The following is an 8,597-nucleotide window of genomic DNA, read 5'->3' as shown; positions in this document are numbered from 1 at the left end:
TGCAAGGCTGTACACTTTGGTAATATGCACGATGCCTTCGCTAATCATTTCAGGAGCCTGTGTAATCACAAACAGATACAAGCACCGTCTCGGCTTTTTCAGTGGAACATCCAGGAGGAGGTGGAAGCTGCAGAGAGAGAGAGGGAGGGAGAGAGAGAGAGAGAGACAGGGATGCAGTGTGCTCGGTTTGTACTTCATTTTCAGCTGAGTACACTGGAACATCGTGAGAAGTGCCGTACTCGACGATAAAACCCACCCGTATATATATCTTTGAATATGTGGGTTGCATGTGAAATCCCAAACACTGTTATGGATAGAGACTTACCGCAATTTACTGACACATATATATATATATATATGTGTGTGCATGCGCGCGCACTCACATACACACAAATATATGCATATATTTACACTCACATGCAAACATATACAAATATTTATATCTAGGTATATATATATGTATATGCATGTGTGTGCGTGTATATATATATTTTTAGGGGTATGTGCTAACAATTATTGTCAGTATATTTTTTTTTTAAGTCAGCAGTTTCTTGGTTAGAGAATAAATTTGCACACACACGCACACACACACACACACACACACACACACACACACACACACACACACACACACACACAAACATGCATACATATATACACTCATATGTATGTAGATATGAATATATATATATTCGACAGTTGTTTGTTTTCGTTTGTTCATATGTTTCGGTGTATCTTCATGTCAAAATGTGTGTAATGTATATATATTCGCAGGTAATCCTATGTATGAATACATGCGTGTGCGCGCGCCCGTGTGTGTGCATCTCTCTAAGTATATATAGTTACACAGCAGTCAATATGACGTAACTGTATTAGTCTCTCTTTTTCTTCATCTCCCGTTTACTCGTCTTCGTCTCCCACTTCTAAAACTTTGTTTCTTTTTCTGCCACACCCCCAGTCATCGGGATCCCGTGGGGGTTCTACTCCTCAGCCTACAGTCTTGTCGGAGGTGGTGGTGAGGCTTTAAACAAATCGATGGTTAATACATTAAAACATTTAATTCATATTAACAATGGTTGTATATTTATTTTAACATTTTTGTATCGAGTTGTTTTTACTCGACGCGACTTTGTCATCAGCCATAGTTCTAAACTCCCTTTTAAGGAGCTCTTCTGTAGATTCGGTTAGAAAGTGAATCCTTACTATCGTATTCTGGCGAGTATTTATACTTCTTTTTGCTGAATCTACATTAACTGTGCATTTTGTTGTCGACATTCTAAATTCAAGCAGAAATGCTTAGAATTACGAACTGTTTTAACTCTTCTTTGTTTTTGTTTAACCCTGAGTCAACCTTGGTCGATCAGTCTTATGACCAAAAGCTTCCAGTTGTTATCAAGCCAGTTTCCACAGCCACAGTCCAAAGTGTCCTTCCCATTTCTGAAAAGGTAGTGTATGATTTGAGGAAGATACTGCTTCTCTTTCTATTTTGTCAGTCGATCACACAGAGGGAGCTGACGTTTACATAATACAATGTGGTGTATTGAATGCCGATGAATTTTAAATTTACTAAAATATTTTTCCGGGGACATGGAAGGTAAACAAAGGCCTAGCGATATTTGATCGCCACTCTGGATGACAAGGAGAGATTATTAATAATGTCATTGTTGAATTGACAATGTCAAAGGACAATTTAATATTTGTTTGAGAGACCAAGAACAGCTATGGACATGTTTCAGTCTCATCAGCAATACAGGAATGTGTTGATGGAACTTCCCACATAAAATTCTTCCTTCACCAAACTTCTTCCATGTTTCCGAAGTATAACAGACTTTCTGAAACTTCCCAATTTCGTCTTTTCTCCATACAAATTTTTGTGTCGATTTATGTGTCTGGTTTATGATCTTTCGGCTAAACTTATGATAAAAGACGTTCCAACAGTGACCATCTCACTTTTCTTTAGACACAATAAAGAGGAAAATGAGAGAGAGATGAGATGGGAGGGGAGAGAAACAAGTGGGAAAGGAGAGTGAGAGAGATGGGAGGGGAGAGGAAAATGAGAGAGAGATGGGAGGGGAGAGAAATGGGAAAGGAGAGCGATGAAAGTGGAGAGATGGGAGAGGAGAGAGAGAGAGATGAGATGGGAGGGGAGAGAAAGAGAGAGAAACAAGAGAAAAAGGAGAGAGGGAGAGAAAGAAACGAGAGGAAAATGAGAGAGAGAGGAAAAGGAGAGAGAGAGAGATGGGAAAGGAGAGAGAGTGAGATGAGATGGGAGGGGAGAGAGAGAGATGAGATGGGAGGGGAGAGAAAGAGAGAGAAACAAGAGGAAAAGGAGAGAGAGAGATGGGAAAGGAGAGATAGAGGGGAGAGAAACAAGAGGAGAGGGAGAGATGGGATGGGAGGGTAGAGAGCGAGAGAGAAACAAGAGGAAAAGGAGAGAGAGAGAAAGATGAGAGGGGAAAGAAAGAGAGAGGAAAAGGAGAGAGTGAGATGGGAAAGAAGAGAGATGAGATGGGAGGGGAGAGAAAGAGAGAGAAACAAGAGGAAAAGGAGAGAGAGAGATGGGAGAGAAAGGGAAAGAAACAAGAGGAAAAGGAGAGGGAGAGATGGGAAAGGAGAGAGAGAGATGAGATGGGAGGGTAGAGAACGAGAGAGAAACAAGAGGAAAAGGAGAGAGAGAGATGGGAAAGGAGAGAGAGAGAGATGAGATGGGAGGGGAGAGAGATGGGAAAGGAGAGATGAGATGGGAAAGGAGAGAGAGAGAGATGGGAAAGGAGAGAGAGATAGAGAGGGAGACAGATGGGAGGGGCGAGAGAGAGAGAAACAAGAGGAAAATGAGAGAGAGAGATGGGAAATGAGAGAGAGAGATGAGATGGGAGGGGAGGGGAGAGAAAGAGAGAGAAGGAAAAGGAGAGAGATGAGATGGGAGGGGAGAGAAACAAGACGAAGAGGAGAGAGAGATGGGATGGGAGGGGAGAGAAAGAGAGAGAGACAATAGGAAAATGAGAAAGAGATGAGATGGAAGGGGAGAGAGAAAGAGAGAGAAACAAGAGGAAAATGAGAGAGGGATGGGAAAGGAGAGAGAGAGATGAGATGGGATGGTAGGGGAGAGAAAAAGAGAGAAACAAGAGGAAAACGAGAGAGAGCGATGGGAAAGGAGAGAGAGATGGGAGGGGAGAGAAAGAGAAACAAGAGAGAGAGATGGGAAAGGAGAGAGAGAGATGAGATGGGAGGGGAGAGAAACAAGAGGAAAAGGAGAGAGAGATGAGATGGGAGGGGAGAGAGAGAGAGATGAGATGGGAGGGGAGAGAGAGAGAGATGAGATGGGAGTGGAGAGAAAGAGAGAGAAACAAGAGGAAAAGGAGAGAGAGATGGGAAGGAGAGAGAGATGGGATCGGAGGGGAGAGAAAGAGAGAGAACCAAGAGGAAAAGGAGAGAGAGAGATGAGATCGGAGGGGAGAGAACCAAGAGGAAAAGGAGAGAGAGAGATGAGATCGGAGGGGAGAGAAAGAGAGAGAACCAAGAGGAAAAGGAGAGAGAGAGATGGGAAAGGAGGGAGAGAGATGAGATCGGAGGGGAGAGAAAGAGAGAGAACCAAGAGGAAAAGGAGAGAGAGAGATGGGAAAAGAGGGAGAGAGAGATGGGAAAGGCGAGAGAGAGATGAGATCGGAGGGGAGAGAAAGAGAGAGAACCAAGAGGAAAAGGAGAGAGAGAGATGGGAAAGGAGGGAGAGAGAGATGGGAAAGGAGAGAGAGAGATGAGATGGGAGGGGAGAGAAAGAGAGAAAAACAAGAGGAAAAGGAGAGAGAGGTAGAGAGATGGGAGGGGAGAGAAAGAGAGAGAAACAAGATGAAAAGCAGAGAGATGAGATGGGAGGGGAGAGAAAGCGAGAGTAACAAGGGGAAAAGGAGAGAGACAGATGGGAAAGGAGAGAGAGAGATGAGATGGGAGGGGTGAGAAAGAGAGAGAAACAAGAGGAAAAGGAGAGAGAGAGATTGGATGGGAGGGGAGAGAAAGAGAGAGAAACAAGAGGAAAATGAGAGAGAGAGATGGGAAAGGAGAGAGAGAGATAAGATGGGAGGGGAGAGGAAGAGAGAGAAACAAGAGGAAAAGGTGAGAGAGAGATGGGAAAGGAGAGAGAGGTAGAGAGTTAGAGCGATGGGATGGGAGAGAAACAAGAGGAAAAGGAAAGAGAGAGATGAGATGGGAGGGGAGAGAATGAGAGAGAAACAAGAGGAAAAGGAGAGAGAGAGATGGGAAAGCAGATGAGAGATGAGATGGGATGGGATGGGAGGGGAGAGAAAGAGAGAGAAACAAGATGAAAAGGAGAGAGAGAGAGATGGGAAAGGAGAGAGAGGAAAAAGATGGAAGTAGAGAATGAGAGAGAAAGAGAGAGAAACAAGAGGAAAATGAGAGAGAGAGAGATGAGATGGGATGGGATGGGAGGGGAGAGAAAGAGAGAGAAACAACAGGAAAAGCAGAGAGATGAGAAAGGATAGGGAGATGAGATGGGAGAGAAAGAGGGAGAAACAAGAGGAAAAGGAGAGAGAGAAATAAAGAGGAAAAAGATGGAAGGGGAGAGAATGAGAGAGAAACAAGAGGAAAATGAGAGAGAGAGATGGGTAAGGAGAGAGAGATGGGATGGGAGGGGAGAGAGAAACAAGAGGAAAAGCAGAGAGATGAGAAAGGAGAGAGAGATGAGATGGGAGAGAAAGAGGGAGAAGCAAGAGGAAAAGGAGAGTGAGAAATGGCAAAGGAGAGAGAGAGATGAGATGGGAGGGGAGAGAAAGAGAGAGAATCAAGAGGAATAGGAGAGAGAGAGAGATGGGAAAGGAGAGAGAGATGAGATGGGATAGAAAGAGAGAGAAACAAGAGGAAAATGAGAGAGAGAGATGGGAAAGGAGAGAGAGAAATGAGATGGGAGGGGAGAGAAGGAGAGAGAAACAAGAGGTAAAGGAGAGAGAGAGATGGGAAAGGAGAGAGAATGATGAGATGGGAGGGGAGAGAGAAACAAGAGGAAAAGGAGTGAGATGGGAAAGGAGAGAGAGAGATGAGATTGGAGAGGAGAGAAAGAGAGAGAAACAAGAGGAAAAGGAGAGAGAGAGATGGGAAAGGAGAGAGAGAGAGATGAGAGGGAAGAGAAAGAGAGAGAAACGAGGAAAAGGAGAGAGAGGGATGGGAAAGGAGAGAGAGATAGAGAGGTAGAGAGATGGGAGGGGAGAGAAAGAGAGAGAAACAAGAGGAAAAGGAGAGAGAGATGGGAAAGGAGAGAGAGAGATGAGATGGGAGGGGAGAGCAAGAGAAAGAAACAAGAGGAAAAGGAGAGAGAGAGATGGGAAAGGACAGAGAGAGATGGGAAAGGAGAGAGAGATGGGAAAGGAGAGAGAGAGAGAGAAACAAGAGGAAAAGGAGAGAGAGAGAGAGAGAAACAAGAGGAAAAGGAGAGAGAGAGAGATGGGAAAGGTGAGAGAAAGCGAGAGAAACAAGAGGAAAAGGAGAGAGAGAAATGGGAAAGGAGAGAGAGAGATGAGATGGGAGGGGAGAGAAAGAGAGAGAAACAAGAGGAAAAGGAGAGAGATGGGAAAGGAGAGAGAGAAATGAGATGGGAGGGGAGAGAATGAGAGAGAAAGAAGAGGAAAAGTAGAGAGAGAGAGATCAGATGGGAGGGGAGAGAAAGAGAGAGAAACAAGAGGCAAAGGAGAGAGAGAGATGAGATGGGAGGGGAGAGAAAGAGAGAGAACCAAGAGGAAAAGGAGAGAGAAATGGGAAAGGAGCGAGAGAGATGAGATGGGAGAGAAATAGAGAGAAACAAGAGGAAAATGAGAGAGAGAGATGAGATGAGAGGGGAGAGAAGGAGAGAGAGAGATGGGAAAGGAGAGAGTGAGATGGGAAAGGAGAGAGAGAGAGATGAGATGGGAGGGGAGAGAAAGAGACATAAACAAGAGGAAAAGGAGAGAGAGAGATGAGATGGGAGGGGAGAGAAAGAGAGAGAAACAAGAGGAAAAGGAGAGAGAGAGATGGGAAAGGAGAGAGAGAGAGATGGGAAAGGAGAGAGAGAGATGTGATGGGACGGGAGAGAAAGTGAGAGAAACAAGAGGAAAAGGAGAGAGAGAGATGGGAAAGGAGAGAGAGATGGGAAAGGAGAGAGAGAGATGGGAAAGGAGAGAGAGATAGACAGGGAGAGAGAGAGATGGGAAAGGAGAAAGAGAGATGGGAAAGGAGGGGAGGGAAAGAGAGAGAAACAAGTGGAAAAGGAGAGATAGAGATGGGAAAGGAGAGAGAGAGATGGGATGCTAGGGGAGAGAAACAGAGAGAAACAAGAGGAAAAGGAGAGAGAGTGATGGGAAAGGAGAAAGAGAGATGGGAAAGGAGGGGAGAGAAACAGAGAGAAACAAGAGGAAAACGAGAGAGAGATGGGAAAGGAGAGAGAGATGAGATGGGAGGGGAGAGAAAGAGAGAGAAACAAGAGGAAAAGGAGAGAGAGAGATGAGATGGGAAAGGAGAGAGAGAGATGGGAGGCTAGGGGAGAGAAACAGAGAGAAACTAGAGGAAAAGGAGAGAGAGAGATGGGAAAGGATAGAGAGAGATGGGAAACGAGAGAGAGATAGAGAGTTAGAGAGATGGGAGGGGAGAGAAAGAGAGAGAAACAAGAGGAAAATGAGAGAGAGAGAGATGGGAAAGGAGAGAGAGAGATGAGATGGGAGGGGAGAGAAAGAGAGAGAAACAAGAGGAAAATGAGAGTGAGAGATGGGAAAGGAGAAAGAGAGAGCAATAAGAGGAAAAGGAGAGAGAGAGAGATGGGGAAAGGAGAGTGAGAGATGGGATGGGAGGGGAGAGAAAGAGAGAGAAACAAGAGGAAAAGGAGAGAGAGAGAGATGGGAAAGGTGAGAGAGATAGAGAGGGAGAGAGATGGGAGGTGAGAGAAACAAGAGGAAAATGAGAGAGAGAGAAACAAGAGGTAAAGGAGAGAGAGATGGGAACGGAGAGAGAGATAGAGAGGGAGAGAGATGGGAGGGGAGAGGAAGAAGAGAGAGAAACAAGTTAAAAGGAGAGAGAGAGAGAGAGATGGGAAAGGAGAGAGAGGAGGAAAGAGAGAAATTCTGTTCTTCAATTAGTTGTAGGTAACCTTTCTCCCAATCTCTCGCCCACCCCGCCGAGTACATCGTACACAGCTTGACAGACAAGCGCCACCCCCTCACCGTGTGTGTGTGTGTATGTGTGTGTGTGTGTGTGAGATGTCTGCGTATTTGTTGTTTACCCCTGGTCGTTCCTGATGTAGAAATCCTATGAATTACATTAAGGGTACACATGTCTGTGAAGTACTCAGCCACTTGCATGATAATTTCACGAGCAGGATGTTCCGTTGATCGGATCAACTGGATCCTTCGTCGTCGTAACCGACGTTTTCTTTTGTTTCATTCCTTCGACGAATCGGCTGAGCCGGTAGAGCGCCAGACATGATCTGCTGTGGTATTTCGTTACAGTCCTTTACGTTCCTAATTCAACCGCAGCCGACATCAGCTTTGCCTTTCATTCTCCTCTAATCAATAAAATAATGCACTGGTCACATACTGAGAGGGATTTAATCGATTATGGCCATCACTCAAATTTGAGGCCATTTGGCACTACTTTTCTGAGACAGTTCTCAGTGATACATGAGGTGATTACTTCTTTCTTACCATTCCTGATCGATTTATGTATCAATCACCACCATACACCAATTTGATATGTATTTAAACAACTAACAGTCTTTAGTTCAACAACGGCTGATAAAGTAAACAAGCACTAAAGAACTTTCACATCTCACGGGATAACTTAAGGTAAATACTTTGTTTATGTAGTACATTTGAGGCCTCCTCTCGTAGTAGTGGTGACAGTTATGTTTTACAATTTACAACTGATATATATATATATATATATATATATATATATATATATATATATATATATATATATATAATGAGATATGATACGATATGATTTATGGTAGGTAACCGAATCAGTTTACATATGAAAGGACCAAAACAGTCTCACCCATAACGGGGTAATACAAGGTCGCTATACTTAATAGGTGGAAATAATACATGCCTCTAGACCAGTTACATACACGTGTGTATATGTCTGTATGTATATGTGTGCGTATGAGTATATGTATGTATGAGTATGTATATGTGTGTGTGAGTGAGTGTATGTGTTTGGAGAAAACGATTGAGGAAACTATTGATACCTGATAAAACCATGGAAGAATTTGAATTATGTATCCTGTCGCTGCTGTCTCACATAAACATGTAACGTCGCAGTCCGTCTAGCTGTAAGTAGGTACAAGACAATGGGAGGCGGCAAGGGATGTGGGGAGTGAGAGGTTGTGGTTAGTGTGAGATGGAGTGGGTGGGGGAGAATGAGTTGGTGGTGTGAACTGTGATTAGAGAAGGGGTGTGGGTCACGGGTGGATGGGCGGTGGGGGTGATTGTCATGTGGATAGTTAAGAAATAATGGGAATGCTGGCCAAGTATTTATTGCGAGATAAACTAGACCAGTGGTCAATTAACAGTGTTCTGGCTGAAAATTGACCAATAAACCAGTTGACAGCGAATGGAGAG

This window comes from Octopus bimaculoides, chromosome 24 (genome assembly GCF_046866305.1).
Source record: "Octopus bimaculoides isolate indiv1 chromosome 24, ASM4686630v1, whole genome shotgun sequence".
Classification (NCBI taxonomy): Eukaryota; Metazoa; Mollusca; class Cephalopoda; order Octopoda; family Octopodidae; genus Octopus; species Octopus bimaculoides.
This window is presented reverse-complemented; position numbering follows the sequence as displayed.